Source organism: Solanum stenotomum, chromosome 8 (genome assembly GCF_019186545.1).
Source record: "Solanum stenotomum isolate F172 chromosome 8, ASM1918654v1, whole genome shotgun sequence".
Taxonomy (NCBI): domain Eukaryota; kingdom Viridiplantae; phylum Streptophyta; class Magnoliopsida; order Solanales; family Solanaceae; genus Solanum; species Solanum stenotomum.
The window spans coordinates 53045263-53072493 of NC_064289.1; the positions used below are offsets into that span (position 1 = coordinate 53045263).

General features: G+C 37.5%; 1 pseudogene; it reads left to right on the top strand.

Annotated features, from left to right (window-relative positions):
- The first annotated feature begins 22082 nt into the window (after positions 1–22082).
- Positions 22083–27231, top strand: part of LOC125872034 (uncharacterized) — a 5450-nt pseudogene continuing 301 nt past the window's right edge.

Genomic DNA, 27231 nt, shown 5'->3' on the forward strand with positions numbered 1-27231 from the left:
ATGAAAAAATTTCTCTCTATTTATTTAGGGTTTTAATAATATGTAAAAGAAAGTGGTGATAAATCTGAACCGTCAATTGGTCAGCATGCATATCTGAACCGTCAATTGGTCAAATGAAAATCTTTAAGATAATTTAGTAATTAATTTTAAGAAATAGTAGGAAAAGACATAGCAAAAAAGGGAAAAAAAAGAATATTGTGCTTTTTTAGAAAAAAATAATAATATTAAGATTTATTAGGTATTGAAAAAAATTGAATGATTTAATACTCGATTTTTCAATAAGAGGTTTCTTTTCTCCATCTTTACTTCAAAACCTAAAAATATAGTTCGTTAATCTTCTTACATGAATAAAGGTGACATTAAAATCATCTCTAATTCAATTTTATTATAAGAATTAAGATATCGAAATAAAAATATATCTACTATTAATCAAGATTTAAAAGTGGAGTTGCTTTACTTCCTCTCTGTAAAAAGATGAAAACCTAATTTTATAACAAAGAAAGCAACTCGTACATATAATGCATATGACTACACTCTCACGATTGCATATTGGATTCTAGATGGAAGTATACTAAGGAAAATTAGAAACTCAATCAGTAAATTTGTAAAGATTAATGTTTGTATTAGCTCAAGGTTAAGGAAAATGTGTGCCAAACTGTATGTTCTAATTTTAATAGAGGAGCAGTGACTACTTGCATCAAAATAGGTGATCACGAACACAATATATCATTTATGATCAAGAGAATTTTCTTTGCAAGAATTACAATAGAAATGAAATAATAACATTGAGACCTATACAAAATCTACAAAGTAAGAATTAGAGGTATGACTAATAGTTCGATTCTTAAGAGAATAAACGCAGTATAAAAAAATCTATGACAAAATCTACGACTTATGTTGATAGTTCAAGTAATTTAAGTATCAACGCTAATATTTCCTCAGTGTACTATAGTAAGTTTTTAAACTCCTATTTTCATTCCAAAGTTCATCATCATCATACTACGAAAAAAATTAATAATCTTAATTCTATATAAATTATTCTCCATCTCAAAGAATGTTTCAAGCTCTCGTGAACATTAGTACCACTTTGCAAAAAAGTACCCTTATTAATCTCCAAAATTGTTCCTTAAATCAATTTAATGTCCTTACGCCGGCTATAATAAGGAGAAAACAAATAATATTAAGATTTATTAGATATTGAAAAATATTGAAAATTTTAATACTCGATTTTTCTAAAAGAGTTTTTTTCTCTCCATCTTTTCTTCAAAACCTAAAAATATAGTTCATTAATTTTTTTACATGGATAAAGGTTACATTAAAATCATCTCTAATTCAATTTTATTATAAAAACTTAGATATCGTAAATAAAAAGATTTCTACTATTAATCAAGGTTTAAAAGTGGAATTGCTTTATTTCCTCTCCGTAAAAAAAAATGAAAACCTAATTTTGCAGTGGAGAAAGCAACTCGAACATATTATACATATGACTACACTCCCACAATTGCATATTGAATTCTAGATGAACATATACTAAGGAAAATTGAAAACTCAATCAGTAAATTTGTAAAGATTAATGCTTGTATTAGCTTAAAGTTAAAGAAAAGGTATGCCAGACTGTATATTCTAATTTCAATAGAGGAGTTAGTCCTACTTGCATCAAAATAGGTAATCACAAACACAATATATCATTTATGATCAAGAGAATTTTCTTTGCAAGAACTACAGTAGAAATGGGATAAATAACATTGAGACCCATACAAAATCTACAAAGTAAGAACTAGACGTATGACAAATTGTTCAATTCTTAAGAGAATAAACGCAGTATACAAAAAAGATCTATGACAAAATCTACGACTTATGTTGATAGTTCAAATAACTTAAGTATCAACGCTAATATTTTCTCAGTGCACTATAGTAAGTTTTTAAACTCCTATTTTCATTCCAAAGTTCATCATCATCAGACTATGAAATTTTTTTTAATAATCTTAATCTTATATAAACTATTCTCTATCTCAAAGAATGTTTCAAGCTCCCATCAATGAAGTGAAAATATAACGCCTTGAAATTTGGAAAAGAAAGAAAAAAAGTTTTTGGGTTGTAGGTTGTGTCTACGGGACCAATCTACGAAACGTAGAAGCTTCTACGGGCGGTAGATGTCAACCGTAGGAAAGGAAAAATAATTTTCTAAAAATCAAGTCCTAGTATCCTTTTTATGGTTCACCAGGACGGCCCGTCATTCTATGTACGAGTCGTAGACAGATCTCGTATGTGAGTCCTAAACTTAGTGAAATTTTGAGGGTCAACATTGGTTTCTACGGTTGGTGCCTAAGGATCGTAGGAAGACCTACGACACGTAGAAGTGTTCCATCAAAAGATAGGTGATTCATGGTCCCGGGACTTGTCTATGATTGACCAGTACATACTATAGAAAGTTCTACGGTCCGTAGGTCGAAACCATAGGTCGAGTCCGGTAGTTATTTTAAAGGAACTTTTGAGTCTTTTCCTAATTATTTTAATCCAATACTATGTCGTTTTATCTTCTACCCTAAGCCCTATATAAAGTTTTTAAGCCCCAAATTACTCATTTTCAAGTCATTCTCCTAATCTCCAAAAGCTTAACCAAATTCACTCCCTAAATTCATCTCAACCTAAGGAAGAAGAAGAAGATAAGATTCAATTCATCTATCTTTGTGGCAATCGGAACTATTGCCTTTGTCATGCACCAGTCATCATCTGTCTCTATCATATTGATAGTGGTGCCTCCATGATTCGGCAAAGGATTACTATTTGCATTGGGCGCAACTGTCTGAAGAGAGACCACATTCTGGTCAATCAGGTCTTGAATCTTATGCTTCATGTTGATACAATCTTCAGTATCATGTCCAACACTATTGGAGTGATACGCGCACCTCTGATCAGGCCTGTAAAACTTTGAGCTAGTGTCAACTGGCTTGGGACCCACTGGATGAATATATCCTGCCGCAGTTAATCGCTCGAACAACTTTGTTCGGCTTTCAATAAGCAGAGTGAAAATTTTAGTAGGCTTCTTCTCGAATCTAGGACGGGAGGGATCGTAATTGCCTTGTTGCAGAGGAGGCATTTGACGATAATTTGGAGCGCTTGGACGGGGGGCTTAATATCTGGGATATGAGTTGGTTTGGTAGTTTGGTTGTGGAGCTTGGTAGTTCGATGGGGGTATTTTGGTAAAGTGGAGCTGGGGTTTGGTACATTGGGGGAGGTGTTTGGTAATTTGTTTGAACGTTGGCACAGTTGGGGGCGGTATTTCGATAGTGATGAGATGGAGTCTGGTAAATTGGAGGGGGAGTTTGGTAGATAGTAGGGGGAGTTTGGTAATTAGGAGGGGGTGTGTTTTGATAGTTGGGAAGAGGCGTATTTTGGTAACTGGTGGGAGGGGCAATTTGGTAATCAGCCTGTGCATAACAAGCCGAGTGAAAACTCTGTGAAGGTCAAGAACGACCTTGGTATGATGATGACTTCTTCGGGGTCTTCCTCCCCTCATAAGAGATAGAGGACACATCCTCTCTTTTCTTCTTCAACAAGCCCGAAGATCCGGGCGAGGCAGCAACACGGGCAATCTTCCCGGTTCTCAATCCATCCTCGATAGTCTCACCTACCTTGACTATCTCAGCAAATTTTGCTCCAACTAGCAACATAATTCTGTCATAATATTCGGGCACCCGCACTCGCACAAACACTTCGACAATTTCCTTTTCTGACATAGGAGGTCTAACTCTAGCTGTCTCCTTTCGCCATCTATATGCGAATTCTCTGTAGCTTTCGATCGGCTTCTGCTTCATCTTCTCCAAGGAGTAACGATCAGGAATGATCTCCACATTGTAGGTGAATCGTTCGACAAAGTCCTTAGCCAAAGCGTTCCAGCTAGACCACTGTTTCGTTTCATGAGACGTAAACCATTCTAGAGCCTCTCCGCTCAAACTTCAGCTAAAAAGCCGCATTAACAAAGCTTCGTCTCTCCCAACTCCCACGAGTTGGTCACAGTAAGCCCTCAAGTGTGCCAAGGGGTTCCCCGTTCCTCCGAAGATGTCGAATTTTGGCACCTTGAGCCCTTCTGGGAGGTCCAAATTCGGGTGAATGCACAGGTCTTCATAACTCAATCCGGCGACCTCAGGAATGCAGTTCAACTCCTTCATGGCTTTTCTAATTTCCTCTTTCATATCTATCTTGGCGGTCTCTTTCTTTGACCTCCACTCTCTCTCCCTCTCCTCATAGTGGTCAAGCTTCGAACCATGGGCATCATGCTCGTTGGGGACTAGTATTTGGAAAATGGCTTTTTGCGGTAGTGGTGGAGCGATAGAGGGACTCTGGCCATTTAAAAGGGCGTGATAGTTTTGGGGAAAAGTCTGGGGGTTGGTGTGAAGGAGGGAAGTGCGTGGGTTATTAGCGTTTTGGCTGTGGAGGGGTAGACTAGTTTAGTGGTTTGCATTAGGGGGAAGGAGTGGTGCTTGGAGGTTGGTATTTTGAGGAGGGGGTGGTGTTGGATAAGAGGTTGAGGCGTAGTGGGGGGTTTTGGGTGGTAAGGTCAATGATGGAGGGATTACGAGCAGGACTTGAAGGTGGGTTCTGAGCTTGTTCCACGTTAGGAAGGGGAATTTGAGCTGGAGGTCTTTCGTCTGGTTGAGTGTGGACAGCAAATATCAGAGGAGGCAAATCTTGTTTTTTCTGCATCTTGACCCTCATCTCAGCAATTTGTTGCATCAACTGCAGGATCAGTTCATTCTGGTCAGCTGGGAAGGGCTGAGCCACCACGACATCAGTAAGGCCGGTTTCTTCGTTGTTATCACCCATTGCTGCTTTTCCCTTTTGTGAACTTTGACTGGGAAAAGAATCTGTATGCCCTTTTGATATGGTAAAATAGGGGTGTTCAGCCAGTGTATCAACATAGATCAGTTCTAACTACCTGTAGAGAAAAACAACTCAAAGGCAAATCTGTCAGTATTAGTTCTGGATGAATAATGCAAGATATCACATAGAAAGCAGGTAAACACATAACAATTGCTTTGTCTGAGAACATGTTAACCCACGAATAATGGGGACTGATTTTTGAACAAGTAGGAATTTGCTTGTTTTTATATCAAGGTTGGTGTCTTAGAAAGGTTAAATTACGTTGAGCTAAGGTCTTCTTGCTGCATCTCTCGACATCTGTTGATGTGAATTCAATGTTTCCTTGTAGAATGAAAGAGGGGGAAAAGAAAATTTGAAAAAGATAGGGGCCGGGCCTTGAAAGGCTGCCTACGTATCTCCGAAGAAGAATTCAGGCCTTACGTAGTTCGAATACAAAGGAAATTTTCATTTTCATTCATTCATTTCTGGCGAGTACAAGGAAAGTGAAAAACAGATAATAAAACTCCTAAAAGATAGATGGTGCCTTCACCGAAGCTTCTTCCTCTGACTGTCATATTAGCCACGGGGGACAAATTCAACTTGAATCTTTCTCATGTTGACGAGGGATTCCACGTCGTAGCGAAACCTGAGGCACCTCCGAATGTTGTGATCGATGACATCATGATAAAGGCAAGGCTTCCAGATCTCAATTCCAAGGGGATCGATTGCCTCATCATCCTTTCTGACAGAGGCCAAAACTCCCTTTTCAACCAACTGACTATAGATATCCAACAATGTTTTCTTGAAAGGCGTGAAGTAGTGACAATAGAATCGAGTGTGCTTAGTGACCGGCATACTAGGCTCATGTTGGTCACAGGTAAGGACGGTGTTCCCACCCCACATATGCGGGATCTCCCCAATGTTGATCAGGTTGCGGATTGCTGCCTTAAGCTCCACACATTCTTCTATAGTGTGTCCTCTTTGGTTCGGGTGGTAGGCACATGTCTTTTGAGAGCTTTCATGCCCAAACCCAAAAGTGGTTCCTTCGAGAGGCTTCAACATACCTGGCGTCTTAAGGTGCTCGTAAATGAGAGCACACGATCTGACTCTTACCCCCACGCTATGTGTCCGCTCATAAGCTGGGAGAGTGATCTTTTGGTCTCCTCCTTTCAGACGTCCTAGGAAGGGAGACATATAGATGATTTCCTCATCGGCATCTTCTTTAGTAGCTCCAGGGTGAGTGTCTTCGGGACCACTATTTGCTTCTTGATTGAAGAAAAAGCATTTCCCGCGTATCTTCTGAAGTCTCATAGTTATGTCTTTCTTGAAGACGTCATGTTCTTTCCGCACAGCAACTGTCCTTTCACTTATAACATCGCATTTCGTCCTTTTTGCTGCCAATTCCGCGTCTAGTGCCGCATTTGTTGCTTGTGCGACCGCGGTGGCAAACTCCACTTCTATTCTCCTCTCCCTGGTTTCTTGGATCTCTCGCCTGAGCTGCTGCAATTCTATCCTCAAATCTTCCTCGGTTAGCTCTATGTCGATACCCTTGCCTTTTTCCATCTTAGTAGCAATTTCACCTTTCCTGAGATGGTAGAGTAATATTTTTAGGATTTGGTAGTAGGATTTTATTTATGGCTAAGAAACTTAAGACTCATGAAATTTTGGTCGGACATTTGGGTAGTGACTTGTACTTGGTATTGTAGAGATTTTTGGAAAATTTTGAAAAGGGTGGACTAAAATATCCTCATTCAAAGCAACAATATCACATAAACAGTTAAAACACACAAGCATATATCGCGCGTCCTAGACAAGTAGGGGGCCCTTTTGTGCCAAGGGTAGGCCTAGAGTATTTGAAAGATGTATGTGTAGAATTGAACCATTTTGTTACCCCAAAGCAAATTTCGCATATAAAATGATGTTCAAGAAGCGAAATAAGCAAGGGAAGCAGGGAATAAACAAAAATCACAAAGGATAGGCCCACGCAGGGGTCATTTGAAAAGAGTACCAAAATACAAGAAAGGCAAGCCCACGTAGGGGCAAATAACAATAAGTACATATAGAAAAACCCACACAGGGGCGAAATCCGCTAAGATGTTCCCGATGGCCCCGCCTCTGATCTTCTCCTCTTGTTCTGTGCCATGAGATGTTGAAGCCTATATTGAATCATTAGCAAGTATCCTTCGCTCCGACGGCCTTTCTCTTCCCAGTCTTCAAGACACATTCTGCTTTTCTTATCTCCAATCTACAAGTTAAGCTCTCCCAAATCGCTTCTCAAGCTTTCTAATTCTTGAGTTACACTCTCGAGGGCATACTTATCCTTTTCTTGCTTTCAGAGAAATTCCTCGTGCATTTCCTGGGCTTCTCTTCTTACCTCTCTTAGTTCTATCAAAGCTTTGGACTCTTTGTCCTCTACATTGCGGTAAATGTTCGGAACTGAGAAGGAGATACCCTGTATATTGCGCTTCAACCAAGCTTTGTAAGTTTCATCGTACCCCGCATTAAATCGGTCCACGGCAATGGTGTCGTCTTTCATTCGCACTGCTCTTTTCCATTCTCTCAGCATCTCTGAAGCCTCAGGCACTCTATCATCCCCGATGTCGAACACATAGATGCGGTAGTATGCTTCTGGAGGTGTAGTTTGTCTTCTTCCAAACTGTCTCAAGACCCGAATGGGTGCATATGAGCGAATACCTCGAATACCTGGCAGAGGAAGCACAAGTTGTCTGTCGCCCCGTACTATGGCATCTTTCGAGATGAAACGGTTGAACATCCATTGGATGTTTTCTTCTCTCAACTCAGAGAAAATTTGAGCCCATCTTTCTCTAGTTTTTCTTTTTTCCAAGTCTGCCCAGAACAACATGTCATTCAAACTCTTAAGAGCATTATGTTCATCGAGGGTATGGAGTTTTTGAGTTTCGTGTCTCTTCACCAAGTGACTCATTATCCACCATTGAAGAAGAAGGTTGCAACCCTGAAAGTAACGATGCCCTCCTTGCATTTCCCCAAAGCACGGTACATGTCGGAAAGGATGACAGGTGCAATAGGATAATACTTTATTTTCCCTTGGTTCAGATGCCCGTGGAAGAGAGTGTGTGCAAGCATTATTACCCGGGTGTTGATGCTGAGGCTCGGTCCTTGGGGAAAAACCATAGTGCCCAATAGTGCGACGGTGAATGCCAAAGGTCTGATCCCGTCCCATTCTTTGTAAGTGACCCTGAAATCTTGGTTGTAATTCGCGTAAAAGCTTGTGTTCCCAAATCTAACATAGAGATCCATGAAAGAAACGCTAGAACCTTCGGCCCAGTAAGCACAATCCTTTCTTAATCCGAGCCAGTTTACAATATCCTCGAGGGTACGCTTGTTAAGGATTAAGATGTTTTCCCGTTTTCTCACTCTTCCTTCAAGCCCTGTACTGACTGTGTCTATTCCGTCCTAAATTTCCTCAATTGTCGGGGTGATTTTCATGGTTCCAAATAGGAACACCATTTTCTCGTTGTCCCAGTAGCCTGTGAGGACTTCAACAAGTTCGGGCCACCCAACCATGTAGACGAGTTCTGTTAAGGCCCCTACATATTTGTTAAGGTCCCTTTTGTGAAATGCATTGAGGTCGTTGTACCACATCTTAAGTAGAACTGGGGCTTCCATTACCAAGTCAAACTTGGGGAATCGATCCATACCTACAAAACAAAGCACGATTAAGATTCTCTCCCTCAAATAGGCAACAATCAGGTCTCCACACATACATCTTTCAAATGTCAAATAATATGGTATGTCGTTAGGTCGTGGACCTTGGACATGATTTTTGGCAGTTTTACTAATGGACTTAATACGCCTTGGGTATTAAGTCATCTTAGGCTAATGCTTCTATTTGGATTTGGTTTCGCTCTACTCTAGGTTGACTAGAATTGGGTTAGAAAGTACGGTTACCCGAGTTGGACAAACAACGGGGTGAAGTCTAATAAACGGCGTTGGATGACCACAAGCCAACTATTCATTTATCACTTCCAAAAAATTTAACTTGTGTTTTTTCTGAAGGACAGCCGTGGTAAGCCACGTAATCGCCTTTTTCCTAATGCAATCTATTTGCCGTTTGGCGGAATCGGGTGTCATGAATGCCACAATTCAATATATGCGATAAATAAAACAAGTACGCAGTTAAAACACGTAGCCAAATACATTAATCTTAAGGTTAGAACCATTCAAATCCCCAGCAGAGTCACCATTCTGTTTTATTAGGAAAATATATTTTGGACTCGTTTAGAGTCGCCACTTAATTTTTAAAGAAAAATCAAGAAAACTATTGTTTCAATAGATTAAAACAGGGAATCAATTGAAAATATAAGGGGGTTCGGGGGTTCTTATTAGTGTTCTAGGAAGGGTTTGAAAGCACCTAGAACACCCGCTAATGCGGTTATCCGACGATTAATTATTTGGCTAAAATAATTTTAACTTAGTTTAACTTGCAAAATTGAACTATTTGTTAGTTAGGACCATTTTAAGAGAAAAATAAAATGCAGAAATATTTATCTAAGCGAAATATTTTGTAAACTTATTCTTAAGTTTCGAAAAGATGATCGGTTTAGTTAAATTGTTAAATCAAAATGAACGTCTCTCGGGGATTTGAATTTTTCGACCTTAAGGTTAGCGGCAAATATTAACAAGCACACAAATATAATAAAATAAAGAGGGAAAGGGAGTTGGACCCAAACCTGGTTTCTGTCCGCCTGGACCAGTATTTGGGCCCATTTTTGTTTTGGGCCTCTGGCCTATTTGAGTTATCTGCACCTGTCCTAAACTAACATAAAAGTTATTTCTTTGGGCCTCAGGCCCGTCTTCCACATGTCCTAAATACTAATAAGATAAAAATAAAATAACAAGGGCTTAGGCCCAAAAATAATAAAATACAACTCAGGATAAATAGAGGTGGGCTTTTGACCCAATCTTTTTCAACTCCCGATCTGCTCCGCTTTTCTTTCAACTTCAAGACCTGTTCGTCGATTTTAGTGGGTTGGCGACTCGATAAAGGAATTTGAGCCTTTATGGCTCTTTCGAAATGCAATGAAAGGAGTGAATTCGTGGCAAACTCGAGCAGATTTCGCATGCACAAAGAAAAATGTAATTATTATAAGAACCAACTCGAGTCATTATGAGTCATAAAAAATACTATTAATGATAATCAACATATAAATTCGGCATCCCCACAAAACAAATAAATGAACTCATAAAGTAAAAGAAAACCAAAAGGGGAAGGAAGTCCAGTATGCTGGTAAAGGAAAGACAACCTAAGTACGATGAACGACTATTTTATTGCCCACATGATCATACAATTCACACATATTATAATTAACACTAGCATTTTGACAAATCAGGCACCGATCAGTGAGTGAATATGTATATTCCAATCCTCTTTCTTCAAATGACATCAAATAGTATTCTAATCTTATAGTGATGTAAAATTGGACTAATTTAATCAACACCAACAAAATTCAAACTTTGCAAGAGAAAAGCAAATATTACTACCTCATTTCCCATAAAGGACAAATATGTAAGGATCGATTTTTCTTTTAGAGATGAAAGAAGAAAACCTCAACAAAATACAATATAACACATGGGATAGATAAGCATTGCAAACCATTAGAACAATATTAAATGCCAGAGAAAAGCTTACGATTAAATTAATCACTAAAACCCATTTTTTAGTGATGAATATACATCTTTCGGCGTATTTAATAATGATAATAATGAAAATATAAAATAAAGTAAGCAATGTGACCAAGTACTTTGGCAAGAAAATTAGAGGCAAGCATGGTCATACTACAAGAATCTAATGAGCAGTGCTACTGATTTCGACATCAAGACTTACCCAAGCAGTACCAAAAAAAAATAAATATATATATATATATTTTTAAATCCAAACAAGAACTAAACCGGCTATTTTTAATCAAGCCAAACATTAGACAATCGGGTAACATTCGTGAACAATGGCCGAAAACATGTAAACTTACTAAATACACAGAAGGATATGTTAAGAATACATGATTAGCTCAAGCCAAAATGAAAGTCACATTCTCATGAAACATTAGAGAAGAACAGACTGCTAAGATGATTTCTATCACAAAAATTATTACAGAGAACAAAAATATGATCATATTAAAGACTGAAATTCCTAGATTTTTGACCATTAATTAGTACCAAAATAATCCAAGCTAAACTCAGGTGCAAAGAAGACGGCAAAACTCCAATCTCATTTTTAAACCAAGACAACGAGTGACAAATAATATAAGGGGACGAGCATAAAACATTAATAGATTTGCAAGCATGCTTTCAAAAGAACACAAATTCCTAAACTCAACTTGCATTCAAAGGAACTAAATGCATTCGACGTCTTCCAAACACATAGTAAAAGCATGGACTCTATTTCGACGAATGTGAGTGGAAAAATATCAAAATGATCAACAAATAAACAGACAAAAATTGAAATGAGTACAACTTAGCCGAGGAATCTTGAGAAAAATCATAAACAGAAGAGACCAGATTAAATAGGCGACAAGTCATTTCTGAAAACGAGATACATGCATATTAGTTTAAGAAAGATTAGCGTGAAGAAGAATATTTAAGCTTAACCATATCGGATAAGATCAGTCCACCAATAACAAAGACTATTTCATGACTCGATATTCATCGAAATCGGAATGACGAAGAAGAGAAAAAGGGCTAGGAATTGTTTACCTTATTGTGGGCAGCGAGCAAGGACAAACGAGCAGAGGTGCCGGGCTTTTCCCACCGAGACGCGATACGAGTTAGCAAACGGAAACTTGGGTAGAATCTTAAATTCTAATGGACGTCTGGAAATAGAGACAAGCGAGAGAGAGAGGGGAAAAGCAATCGGACCAGAACAAGTTGCCTCCTCCCTTTTCTTAAATCTATTCTTATATCTCTTATAACTTATTTTACTGTGTTGCTTTCTCAATCCCTTTTTTCTCAAGAAAAACCAAATTCCCCCCTTTCTTAAAATGAATAAGGGGACCGTATATAGAATAGGCTAGGGTTCGCGTTGGAGGAAAAAGGAACCAGTCATTTCGAATTCAAGGCCCACCAATTTGAATTCCAAAACCTTTCACAATTCAGGTGAGACACATTTTCCTGATGGTTCAAACCATTCCGAAAAAGGAAAGGAGGATGGATGGCGGAGATCGATCTCTCGTCCTTGAATCTCGACGTGACGCTCATCCACGCGAGTCAAGGACGGAAGCGTGACTGCCAGACGAGATTGCAGGCGGCTTTGCGGTACAGGGACATAAAAAGTAGAAAATGACGCCTAATCGCAAAGACGTGAACTTTGCCGTGTTCTGCCCTGTCTCTTTGTGAACATTGTTGCTGCTTGGGAGTTGTACACGCCGTTTGGTTTGTTGTCATCGTTGTTGCGTCATGAAGTTTTAATGGGCGATGTTGCTTTGTCTCGTTTTGAAGAAACGTTGCTGGTTTTCTTTTCTGTTAGCGTTTTGGACTGCTTCTATTGTGAAAGGGAAAAGGGAAATGGGCTGGGTCGAAAGGGGGAATGGAGTGGGCTGGGGCGTTTGGGAAATTATTTGCGGGTATTGAAATGTATGTTGCTGGGTTGCTGACTGTATTGTATTGTATTGTGTATTGGGCCTGGGAATTTTATGTGGGATTGGGTCGGCTGTTGCATTGAGGAAGAAAAGGGTACTAGCTAGGCGTATGTACTGTATCATTACTGTGGAAAAGAACGGGATGAAATATTTGTTAAATTGGAAAATTGGAATGGATTATTTTAAGTTGAAAAGTAGGCCTAGCTTGGTTTTTCTCAAAATTGAACCAAGGACAAGGGAAAAACGGCTAGCATAAAGTAGCCACGTATGTTTCAAACTTCGGCAATTTAAAATTAATACTTAGCCAACTTGATAAATTTAATAAATTTAACTAATAATTAAATAAGACAAATTAATATTAATTAATTAACGAGCTTCTTAATTTCAACAAAATAGAATAATCAATTTAGTTATAAACTAAATAGTTAAAAAATGTAAACTATTATATAACCAAAATTAATTAACCAAATATTTAAGTAAACTAAATATTCTTGAGACGATTTTCGAATGTTCATAAAATATATTAATTATATATATTAGTATTGGCTAAAAGTTATAATAAGTGACATAATTTATTTCAAATAACTCGCAAACTATTTTCGAAATTTATAGAACTAATTATTTCAGATCGTTCAAAAAAAAGAAGAAGTTCGGTGATTAATTTATATTGGGGAGGGTCAAAATTGGGTGTCAACATAAGGAACTGGTGGATTGATATTAAGAGAAATCGTGAAAGAGAGATTCGTAAGTTGTTGGGTGGTCTTACCTACCTCATATTTGTCATACCAAGCCCTCACCTGATTAGGGTCTTGCTAGAATTTTGGGACCTTGTGAGGATGGTCTTCAAATTTGTGGATTTTGACTTGGCACCAACGATTAAGGAGATAAGTGGTTTCATCGACCTGCCATACCACGAGTGTGAAATGTTGGTACCATATAAGCCATCATCGAGGGAGTTTCTAAAAAGTCTGGGAATGAAGTAAAATCTAACCTGTAGACACGTATTTTTTGACAGAACTTAAAATTTTACACCATTCTTAGAGCTGAAATATTTTTATAAATATAAATTAAACATTTTGATTTTTCTCTTATTTTTATTAAGTTTATTTTAAAAGATTTGAAAACAACAAAATTGAATCACTTTTTAATGTAAGTTTTATTGTCAATTGTTTAAAAAGAAATGGATGATTACAAAAAATCTATATTTGAAATTAAGTTTTTATAAATAAGCTAGTATTATTTAATTGTTTTTTTTATATATATAGCTAGTTGACTTTTTCTTAGATTTTTATTAATTTTAAATAATTAGTTTATATGTTATTATAATTTATTATTTGTAGTTAGTTATTATTCTTTTAAAAGTAGAGTAAAACTAAAACTAAAATAAAAAATAACCTAAATAATCTAACAAACCTACCCCACTCCTACTCATATCCAAAACATACTACACGTACAAAACCAAAAAGGGAAAAGGAGAATAAATTTTTTTTTTTTTAAAAAAAAGCTTTTGACTTATCTTCCAAAAATTAAAAAATAAATAAGAAAAGAAAATAAAACCATCATCAAGTTATACTACCAATTTCTCTCAACTTCCCCACACTCCCACTCCCTCACGTTTTCCTCCACCCTCCACACCCCACATAATACAACCCACTACCCCACACCTACACCTATCCTAACACCTATATACATACACCCAGATACTACAAAAAGGAAAAAAAAAAAGGGCACACAACTAAAGAGAGGAAAAATATTCATACCATACAACACTCCTATTTTATATTTACAACCAACAGGTTGAGTTTGAGGCTTTGCTTGCGGTTTTGGATTCGTGGCTCTTTAAAGTTAATTTTCAACTATTAACTTTGGGAAATCAGTAGATCGCAGTGGTTTGTTTTTGGTGAAATTAATTTTCGCAAAGAGGTAACTTCCAATTCCCCCTTATAGTTGAAGATGAGTTTGAATAAATAATATAGTGTTATTCGTATTCTTTTGTCGTGGTTCTCTTTTTAGTTAGTTACGTAATTGTTTATGTTCATTTAATATAATAACAATTATTATTATTATTTTCGGAAAGTTATTCTGGTGTTGTTATATTCCTCTGAATTTTTTTTGAAGCATGTTTTATTTTATTTTTATTGTTTTGTGTTGAGCAAATGTTACATAATAATGATGGAAAATGGAGTAGTTTTTTTTTTCTTCTGCATGTGCAACAGTACTTCAAGTGGTTTAAGGTTTTATTGTTTACCATTTGCACACAGTTCATTAAAAAGATAATGATGAGCAAATTACCTATAATGTTTGAAAATAATAATAAAATTGATACATTAAGTGGTACCGAGATATCATTATTTATGGGTATGCTTACCAACTTGTATTTTTGTGTCCATTTTTACTATAATTTCGTTTGTTCTTTCGATTTTTTTTTTTATTTTTTGTTCTTTTGCTTGATTTAGATTTAGCTATAGGATAATATACATATATATAATAAGGATTAAGAAAAAATAATAAATGGGAAGAATCATGTTCCTTGCTTAAATACGAAACTTCCATAAATACTTAACGTTTCGGTAAAACCAGTTGTTTTAATTTATTAGTCTCCATTTTTATTTCTTTTCACCTTACTTGTGAAGCGTAATAGTAGATTTAAGAATGTCACAGGAGAGTATTCTAAATTAAATGACCACCAGTAAGCTTGGTTTTTTTTAGCTTCTTTAATGAGATTTGTTTATTCTTATTTTGTTTATATTATTTATTCTTATTTTTAACAAAAAATAATGGCTAAAAAATAATAGTTGAGAATTGAATTTCATGTATCTTCTGATGAGGTTTTCAGCATGTTCTTTACTATTTTATTTATGTATTTATTATCTTATTTTTGGTTCGTTGCATACTTGATCACGACAAATTTGTTTTGATTAAATTTTTTTGTGGAAGTTTTGGTTAAAATTTAAAGATTTATGAACAAAGGTGATTCTCTGCATGAATTTGCAATTGACCGTATACAAATATATATGTATATAAATACATGCATACATTATATATATATATATATATATATATATATATATATATATGTGTGTGTGTGTGTGTGTATAGGAAGTAATAGATTACCTAAAAGCAAAAAAAAAATAAAAATATACAGCAGTTTCAAGTTTTAAAATTCGTAAAGGTCCATTTTTCTAACTTTATTCTATTATGTCTTGAGTAAACTTATGTCTTTGTACGTATTTGTATTAATGGGCAGTTATAAAATAAATCAAAGAATAAGGGTAAAGACAAATATAAGAATAACTCAATATGTATTAAAATAAATATATATATATTTTTTAATTTTGTTAGTTCATGTAATAATAATAATTAAATTTCATCTCAATTAAGAATATGGTTCCACATCTTTTTGAGATACTTACGAAATTCAAGGATGCGGTTACGCACCTTGGCCAAATTATTTTAATAATTAATTTTGTTAATTCAAACCAAGAGGTGTAAATTGAGATTATGAGGTGTGATGAATTCGAGAGGGGAAGACAGTTATGTTTCCAAATGTCAAGATCGAGAATGCAGTTATGCATCCGGTTTAGGACTAATAAAAATTCAACAATTAAACAATAAGCAAACCATGGCATATAGACACAATATATCCAAAAATAGTAAAAATAAGTACAAGTCAATAAAAGCGACCGTGCTAGAACCACGGGACTCGAGGGATGCCTAATACCTTCCCCTCGGTCAACAGAATTCCTTACCCGAACTTCTGGTTAGCAGACCAACACTAAAAGAGTCATTTCCTATTGATTAGGGATTCAAAAAGGTGACTTGGAACACCACAACTCAATTCCAAGTGACGACTCTGAAGCAAAAAAGAAAATAATCCTTAATCAATAACGTCACTTAAAATGGAAAAACCCTTCCGCCGTCGTGCGCGTAAAGGGGTGTGACATCTCTGGTGACTCTGCTGGGGAGGAAAATAAAATTCGAGCTTTGTATATTTGACTTTTATTTTATTATATTATTTCATTGGATATATTGTTTTGATGACCTAATGTGCTACTTGTTGCTCATTTATCGTTTTGATATTGTTGAATTGTAAATAAGTGTCTTTTCGCGCGTCATCTGAGTCTCTAAAAAATAGGATAGTAGGGAATGTAGTTATGCATCCCATCTTCTTTTGAGATAAAGCTGGAGTGTCTAGGCATCCAGTGAAGGATTTTAGTCACACATGTTAGGCAGGGTTGGACCAGCAATGAAGTCGGAATAGCGCCGCTACCAATAAGTTGCCCCTCTCTGGCTCGAGCTGTCCACTCGAGTAAGCCAGTCTAGATACCTATTTCCTTCAGGATCGAACCTAGTAAAATTGAAACATTTACCAGCGTATTCCTAGTAGGCTCCGCTTATTTATATAATTTGTATTTGACTTAGAGGGACTCGACACAAGGGTTGGGTCCGTCTAGGATAGGAGACCCTCTTCTTGACCAACATGTGCATTTTATGTGTTATTTGTAAAAAATTATGTGGAAGACCTCGATTGTTGACCGGCTTTCGGTTCCCTCTAAAATAATTTTTTTTTTAATATCCATAAATATTATGATTATTTTTTAATAGTAAAAAAGGGTCAAAATGAAATGATATATATATATATATATATATAGCTATTTATTTATCAAAATAAAAGTAGGCTTTAATATATAGGTGTGTCTACCAATAATATGTTGGAATTTTCAATAATTTTAAGAAAAATCAATTTCGAGATTTTTTTTCCCTCTCTTTTCCATTTGTACATAAAAAATTCTTTATTAAACCATATATATAACCCCTATATTGACTCAGGGTATTAATCATAGTCATATTAAAAGTATGTCGTCTCCAACATGTCTTTGATCATCTACAAGCACTTGAAATTAAAATTCGTAATAGTCACTCCTAATAGTAGATTTAGTGAAGATTATTATTTAAACCTTGATTTTATAGATGCATTTACTAGAAATTATTTTGCAGTTGGACTCATAAAATAAACACTTGTTTGAGAGAATATAAGTAGCTTATCAAAAGAAATTTCCAAATAAATTAGATATTTATTGTCCGCGTTGCTCTAAATCTGATTTTTTTTCAAGTGACAAACATTTAAAATGTATTCACTTTATAAATACAAGTTGCTTATTTTTTTTTTCCTTTTCTTAAAGTTTTTATTTGAAAAATATTTTGCGTCAGTTTATATAAGTTTAACACATCTTTTTTCCCTTTCCCAAATATAAGAGGTCCATAAAATTAAGCATTTCTTGACCCTGCATCTTTTTTCATAGGCACAACATGGTTCATTCCGGTCGTGGAAAGTGTTAGAAAAGGAAAAGAGATTCGAATGTACCACTTCAGGTTGTAGATTGTACTGCCTTGCAGTTGTGGGCATGGTGGAATGACATGGGGTTGATAGAACAAGGCATAATATTCAAATATTTGGTTTCTTGACTAGAATTATGCAAGTGGAACCTAAGAGAGATGTGATCGAAGCACTGTTGTCCTTTTGGGATCCCACCAACAACGTTTTTCGTTTCTCGAATTTTGAAATGACCCCAACCTTGGAGGAAATAGCTGGCTTTACCGGGTTTGGAGTGAGGTTACATCATCAGAGGCTTATAGCCCCAAGGGGCATATCCATCAACAAATTTTTTCAACACTTGAGCATTTGCAAAGTCAAGGAAAAATCATTAGACAAAGGTTGGATCTCATTACAGTTTTTGTATGATAGGTATGGAAGGGAGGATGGATTCAAGAAATTTAGAAGGACACTCAACAACAAGGGAAGTTTTGAAACATGGAAATAACATAGACGTTTTGCTTTTATGGTAGCTTTTTTAGGAACAATGGTTTTTCCAAGGAGAGGCGGAAAGATTAACATCCTTTTGACTGGGGTAGTGGATGTATTAATTGAGAAAAAAAATTATACCATCGTCCCAATGATTTTGGTTGATATCTACCGTGCTCTGACTGTCTGTCAGAAAGGGAAACGTTTCTTCGAGAGATGCAACATATTGCTTCAACTATGGATAGTAGAACATCTTACCGACCTCCTACGGTGGCAAGGTTCATTCAGGATCGAAGCGATTACATTACAAGTCATGCCAAAAGGGTGGAGAAATACAGGTGTCTGGAAGGGGTCAATGCATGGGTTGAACATTTTCGCTCGCTAACGGAAGATAAGATCACTTGGAATTATCCTTGGTTCCCTTGGGTAGAAGTCATACACATGTCGTCTGTTCGCCCTTTTTTATTGTTGATGGGTATTAGGGGTGTGCAACCATACGTACCGCTGCGGGTTTTACGTCAATTAGGTAGACGTCAAATTCTACCTATCACAGAGGATATGAAAGATTTTGTGTCCGAAGTTGGACCAGAGGTTCCCCTTCCTGAAGGATTGGCCCAAAAAATTTGGGATGGTTGTTTAGTCATGGAAATTGTAACGATGGTTAAAGAACGACACACAGGAGAAACTCACCCTGAATACTCTAATTGGCTTGAGCAACAACCTCGATTACAAGTTAGACCGGAGAGATCTGTGAAAGAACCAATAGACCATGAGGCTAAGATGAAAATAAAAATTGAGTTGGCTATGCGTGATTACCTTGCTGAAAATCAGGAGTTAAGAGAAAATTTAGAGCTCGCTAGAGCCGCTCTAAGTCAACAACAAGTAGAGTTCAAAGAGGAAAGAGCCAAGGCAATTCAGAGAGAAACCTTACTCCGAGGACAAGTTGATCTGGCAACAATTAGGGGAACACAAGTTACGAAACTTGCGGTATCTCGACAACAACAATTGAGGACATGTGATCAGAAAAGTCAGACAGATTTTGATCAAGAGAGAGCTCAGTGGATCCGTGAAAGGGGAAGACTTCGAGAGGAAATAGAGTCGGTCTCAACTCAAGAAAGACGTGCTAGAGAAATAGTGGCCTCCCGTGATCAACAGATACGAGGATGGAATCAGACTTGCAATTCACTTCGATCAAAAGTCCGTCGTTTGGCTGATCGCACTGCCCAAATGGGTTTAGATTATGAAGAGATGAACCATGAGCAATTTTTGGCTGAAGTACCTGAATTCGCTGAGTACCTTATGAATTCGGTGCAAGATATATATCAGAGTGTAGGAGGTCGTGTAAGACCACCATCTCCATGAGCAAGCAGATGGGGATGCAAGCATGACATTTATGTCTTTGGGATATGAGGGTTGATACAAACATTTGTTTCCTTAGTGTCGTTTTCTTTAGTTTAAGTCCTGCTTTATTTCATCCTACTTTTCTACGCTTTGTTTAGGTCGTGTCTGTTTAAGATATTGACTTTTGTTTAACGATTTTCTCATCGTTTTTCTACTTATGTTCCAAACATTGAAATGATATGTTAAGTTATGTTTATGTCTGGTTTCATTTTTTCATTAGTATAAATGAATAAATATATATAAATAGTAATATCTATATGTATATATCTATAACAACTATAAAAAAAAAGGGTTAATGTATATTCTCGAACTATGCAAAGATCTGATTCATGCACTAACATGATACGTAGGCAACCCAATGGGTTCGATCAAACGTTTTTAACAAGAATAACTAAATAAGAGAAAACACCTAGATAAGCCGGGATGAAACATAAGGTCTTCCATATTAGAAGTATATATATGGATGCAATATGCACGATTCCTTAACACTAATATGTTTGCTACTTCATTCAGAGAGAGAGAAAGAGAGAGAGAGAGATAGAGAGAGAGAAATACATATTAGCTTAAAGGTGATTGGTTTGTGGTTAAGCTGGCATCACATTCCTACAATACAAGGTCGAAAGGGAAGAAGAAAATGGCCCACAAAGACGGAAACGAGTCTAACAATGATGAGGTCCGAAACCAGATGACTTCACAAGAAACAGTGTCAATAGAAGAGGTAAGGGCATTAAGACAACAAATGGCAGATATGTACGAAGCTTGGACGAGTGGACAAGCTCCGCCTTCTTCAATGCGCGACTATCTAAATACAAACATACCACCCTCTATCCAAGTGTCGACAAATGATCCCATTTATCCACCTGGATTCGGCCCCTATGCTAACACATCCAACGTCACTGGAACTTCTACGGTACACCCTTTGAGTACCCCTATGATGACTAATCCACTCTTTATGCCAACTGCGCCGACTAATATCATTCCACAACCAACAATGATGCCCAACAATGATCCTTTGTCCAAAGTTCCTCGTGATCATGGTTATACCCTTGAAGAGGCAATTAAAATTCCAAGCTCGTATCCCCACATCCATCAATATAGTTCCCCTATCGAAGTTGAAAAGATGATTAAGAATGAGGAACATGAAGAGTTGGCTAAGAAAATGAAGAGTTTGGAACAGAGCATAAGAGATATGCAGGGACTAGGAAGCCACAAAGGCATCTCATTCAGCGATTTGTGCATGTTTCCGCACGTCCATTTGCCTGTTGGTTTTAAAACTCCAAAGTTTGAGAAATACGATGGTCATAGAGACCCCATAGCTCATTTGAAGAGATATTGCAATCAACTAAGGGGTGCAGAGGGCAAAGAAGAGTTGCTTATGGGCTATTTTGGGGAAAGCCTAGTGGGAATTGCATCCGAATGGTTCATAGATCAGGATATTGCCAACTGGCATACATGGGATGATTTGGCTCGATGTTTTGTGCAACAATTCCAATACAATATTGATATTGTGCCAGACCGTTCCTCATTAGCCAACACGAGGAAAAAGACCACGGAAAATTTTCGCGAATATGCCGTTAGATGGAAGGAGCAAGCTGTTAGGGTTAAACCATCAATGAAGAAGTCGGAGATGATTGACGTTTTTCTCCAAGCGCAAGAACCTGATTACTTTCACTACTTGCTTTCTGTCGTCGGGAAGACATTCGCTAAAGTTATTAAGGTTGGAGAAATGGTGGAAAACGGCATCAAGTTTGGAAAGATTGTAACCAAGCTGCCTTAAAAGCCACAACACAAGTGCTTCAAAATGGTTCTGGAAATATTGGAGGGAAGAAGAGAAGGGAAGATGTAGCTACGGTTGTATCAGCACCTCGGACCTATGTCCAAGATAATCCCCGCAACACTATTTTCCTCCCCAAGCTCCACAATATCCCATCCCATACTCTCCATATCCCGTTTTCAGTGCACAGCCAATTGTCCCCCCTTCTTATCCGCAATGGCGTGCCCCAATTCCTCAAAATCATCCACCACCCCCAAAAATTCACCAAAATACTGTTAGACTTCCTTTTCGTCCTAGAAAAGAATACAAGAAGGGAAATGAAGCTAAGGATGAATTCACCCCTATTGGAGAATCATATGCTAGCTTGTTTAAAAAATTAAGGAAGTTGAATGTTTTGAGCCCTATTGAAAGAAAGATGTCAAATCCTCCCCCGAGAAATCTAGATTATTCTCAACACTGCACTTATTGTTCTGATGCCCCAGGGCACAACATAGAAAGGTGTTGGTACTTGAAAAAGGCGATTCAAAATTTGATCGATACTCATCGAATTATCGTTGAAAACCCAAATGGACCAAACATCAATCAAAATCCACTACCCAGGCATACTGAAACAAACATGTTAGAAATGATGAAGGGTTGCGAAGAAGTTGCAGTCCCATACAAGCCAATCCTTAAGGTTGGAACTGGCATGGAAAATTCGGCGAATGTTGTTGACTTGACAAAAATGGTGCCTTCAGAGGCAGAAAGAACGTTGAAAAAGTTAAGCCCATCAAACATACCTATCCTAACTGTGAAAGGAGCACTTAAAGATGTTTGGGCAAGTCAGAGAGAGGCAAGATTGGTTGTTCCAAGAGGGCCATACAAGCCTATCTTGATCGTGCAAGGAGCCTATACTCCACCTGTGATCATTAGGCCAGTGTCCCAACTTCCAATGACTAACCCCAAGGCTGTCCCTTGGAATTATGAGCCAACCGTCGTGACATACAAAGGGAAAGAAATCAATGAAGAAGTAGATGAAATAGGAGGAATGACTCGTTCGGGAAGATGCTATGCCCCGGCTGAATTAAGGAAGAATCAAAATGACCAAATGCAAGTTAAAAGTCCAGTCACTAAAGGGGAGGCAGAAGAGTTCTTAAGAAAGATGAAATTGTCAGACTACTCTATTGTGGAACAGTTAAGGAAAACTCTAGCCCAAATCTCTTTGTTGTCATTGTTGATACATTCAGATGAACATCGTAAAGCTATAATGAAGATTCTGAACGAAGCACATGTTCCTAATAAAGTTACAGTGAGTCAGTTAGAGAAGATTGCTGGGAGAATCTTTGAAGTAAATCGTATCACCTTTTCAGATGATGAACTACCAGTGGAAGGTACGGGACATAACCAAGGCCTCCATATCACTGTAAAGTGTGAGCTTTCATATGTCACTCGAGTTCTAATTGACGGAGGGTCTGGGGCAAATATTTGTCCCTTGTCAACTCTACAAAAATTGAATGTTAATGTTGAAAGGGTACGACCCAACAACGTATGTGTTAGGGCTTTTGATGGGTCCAAAACAGATGCCATTGGAGAGATAGAGCTCATACTGAAAATAGGGCCTGTCGATTTCACCGTGAATTTTCAAGTACTGAATATCAATGCATCCTACAATCTATTGTTGGGAAGACCATGGGTGCATGGAGCTGAGGCAGTCCCATCTACGTTGCATCAAATGATTAAGTTTGAATACTACCGACAAGAAGTGATTGTTCATGGTGAGGGGATCTGTCAGTCTACAAAGACCCTTCCCTCCCTTTTATCAAGGCGAATAATGATAATGAGGCATTGGTTTATCAAGGTTTTGAGGTAGTGGTTGTTGAGCATATCCTCAAGGGGAATCTCATTTCAAAACCACAACTGCCCATGGCATCCGTGATGATGGTAAATGAAATGCTGAAGCATGGTTTTGAACCAGGTAAAGGCTTGGGGATCTTCTTGCAAGGGAGAGCTTATCCGGTGAGTCCACGAAAGAGTCTTGGTACTTTTGGCTTAGGATATAAGCCTAGAGTCGAGGACAAAATGAAAGCCAAAAAGCAGAGGTGAGATGTATGGTCACTTACCAAGCCTATACGACCCATATACAAATCTTTCAACATAGCCCGTACAATAAAATCTTCTGAGTCACTACTCCCAGAGCCAGTGTCGGAGGTTCACGAAGAATTGATCAATTATTTTCAAGATTTATTTGTCGAGGCTGATATGGTTGAACTCGGAGAAGGCACTAGCGATAGAGATGTGAAATTCATTGGTCCTGATGTTCAGCTAAACAATTGGGAGGCTACTCCTCTCCCCATTAATAATGAGTCTTAGTAGTCTGTCTTGTTTTTCTTTTTGTCATTCGATTTATTCAAGGGTTGTAATTCGGATTTTGTCTCGTCGTTTTATTTCAAACTCTCTATTTTCCTTTTCAATAGGATGTAATTGTGTTTTTATTTTAGTCTAATATATTTATTTTGTTTTCTTCTATACAGTTCTTTCTATGCCGATTCTAGTGATATGACATGCATGCAGAATTTTTCACCGGATCTGAAAATCCAATCTAATCTTCGACCTAATCCTGAAATAATAAGTCAAGAAATCGAATATGAGAAAGATGAAGTATTTGAAGAAGTAAGCAGGGATTTCAAATCTTTTGAGAATAAATCAAACCCAAATATGAGTGAAACTGAGACGATAAATTTAGGGGATCATGAAAATATTAAAGAGACTAAGATAAGCGTACATGCTCGACATCAAAAGGAGGATATAATCCAGGCTCTTTTTGATTACAAGGATGTTTTTGCGTCATCTTATGATGACATGCCTGGATTAAGCACTGACATGGTGGTTCACAAGTTGCCGATTGATCCTAAGTTCCCTTCAGTAAAGCAAAAGTTGAGAAAGCTTAAAACTGACATGAGTGTAATAATTAAAGAGGAAATCACAAAGCAACTTGAGGCCAAAGTCATTCGAGTCGCTCAATATCCTTCTTGGTTAGCCAACATTGTACCTGTCCCTAAGAAAGACGGCAAAGTTTGAATGTGTGTTGATTATCGTGATTTGAACAAAGCGAGTCCAAAAGATGACTTTCCTTTGCCCAACATCCATATTTTGTTGGACAATTGTGCTAAACATGAGATTGCATTTTTTGTGGATTGCTATACGGGTTATCATCAGATTATTATGGATGATGAAGACGTAGAAAAAACGTCTTTTATCACACAATGGGGTACATATTGTTATCGAGTCATGCCATTTGGGTTAAAAAATGCGGGAGCAACTTATATGAGGGCAATGACAACCATGTTTCATGATATGATGCATAAAGAAATCGAAGTTTATGTGGATGATGTGATCACTAAATCAAAAAAACAGTGAAATCATGTGCAAGACTTAAGAAGATTCTTCGAAAGGCTTCGCAGGTATAATCTCAAGCTTAATCCTGCAAAATGTGTATTTGGAGTACCGTCAGGAAAGCTTTTGGGGTTTATAGTCAGTCGACGAGGTATCGAGTTAGATCCTTCAAAAATAAAAGTCATTCAGGAACTGCCACCTCCAAAGAATAAAACTGAGGTTATGAGCCTTCTAGGAAGGTTAAACTACATCAGTAGATTCATTGCTCAACTCACAACAACTTGCGAGCCCATTTTTAAGTTGTTAAAAAAGAATGTCACAGTCGAGTGGATCGAAGAATGTCGAGAGGCTTTTGAAAGGATTAAGAATTACTTATCGAATCCCCCTGTGTTGGTTCCTTCCGAGCCGGGCAGACCATTGATATTATATATGTCAGTACTGGATAATTCTTTTGGATGTGTATTGGGTCAGCATGATGGCACTTGGAAGAAAGAGCAGGCCATTTATTACCTCAGCAAGAAATTTACCGTTTATGAATCGAAGTACACCCTTCTCGAAAGAACGTGTTGTGCCCTAACTTGGGTAGCACAGAAGTTGAAGCACTATCTTTCATCTTATACTACTAATCTCATTTCTCATATGGATCCGTTAAAATATATTTTTCAAAAGCCCATGCCCACGGGTAGGCTTGCGAAATGGCAAATATTACTCACAGAGTTTGACATTATCTATGTAACGCGGACCGCAATGAAGGCTCAAGCCTTGGCAGATTATTTGGCAGAGAACCCTATTGATGATGAATATGAACCACTTAAGACCTACTTTCCAGACGAAGAGGTATCATGTATCGATGAAGTTATTCATAGTAAGGATCAAGGATGAAAGTTGTTCTTTGACGGTGCTACTAACAAGAAGGGAGTTGGGATAGGAGCAGTTCTTATGTCTGAATCAGGGGAATACTTCCTTATAACAGCCCAACTTAGATTCTATTGTACCAATTATATGTCAGAGTATGAGACTTGCATCTTGGGTTTGAGGTTAGCTGCTGACATGGGCATCCAAGAGTTGCTAGTGCTAGGAGACTCAGATTTACTGGTCCATCAAATTCAAGGAGAATGGGAGACTCGTGACCCAAAGCTCATACCATATCAACATTGTTTACAAGATCTTTGTCGACGGTTTGTGTCAATAAAGTTTAGACACATTCTTAGAGTTCATAATGAGATTGTTGATGCATTGGCAACTTTATCTTCGATGCTCCAACATCCTGACGAAGCTCATATCGACCCTTTGTACATACAGATTCGTGATCAGCATGCTTATTGCAACATGGTGGAGGAAGAATTTGACGGTAAACCTTGGTTCCATGATATTAAAACATATCTTCAGTCCGGAGAATGTCCTACTAATGCCACTAGTAATCAAAAAAGGACTATTCGACGACTAGCTAGAGGTTTTTTCTTAAGCGGAGGCATATTATACAAGAAAACACCTAATTTGGGTCTTCTAAGATGTGTAAATGCTAAAGAGGCTTCAACCATTATGATTGAAGTACACTCAGGAGTTTGTGGACCTCACATGAATGGATATGTTCTGGCAAAGAAGATACTTCGAGCAGGTTATTATTGGCTCACCATGGAGCGAGATTCTATACGATTCGTTCGTAAGTGTCATGGATGTCAAATACACAGTGATTTGATACATTCTCCTCCCTCCGAGTTGCATGCGATGCCTGCTCCATGGCCTTTCGTGGCATGAGGAATGGATGTGATTAGACCAATAGAACCAAAAGCGTCGAATGGTCATAGGTTCATCCTGGTGGCCATTGATTACTTTACAAAGTGGGTGGAAGCAGTAACTTTCAAGTCAGTAACTAAGAAGGTCGTTGTGGATTTCATTCATTTCAACATCATCTGTCGATTTGGTATTCCAAAGGCAATTGTTACCGATAATGCTGCAAATTTCAACAGTCACTTAATGCAAGAGGTATGCCGTCAATTTAAGATTGAACATCGAAATTCGACTCCTTATCGCCCAAAAGCAAATGGGGCTGTAGAAGCAGCCAACAAAAATATTAAAAAGATACTTCGTAAAATGGTGCAAAGTTCTCGACAATGGCATGAAAAATTGCCTTTTGCTTTGTTGGGTTATCGCACTACAGTTCGTACGTCAGTGGGTGCCACCCCTATTCGCTGGTATATGGGACTGAGGCAGTTATACCTGCAGAGGTTGAGATTCCATCCCTGCGGATTGTTGTAGAGGCTGAAATTGATGATGATGAGTGGATCAGAACACGCTTGGAGCAATTAAGTTTGATTGATGAGAAGCGATTGACATCAGTATGTCATGGACAATTGTAGCAGAAAAGAATGGCACGAGCATACAACAAAAAGGTGCTTCCCAGA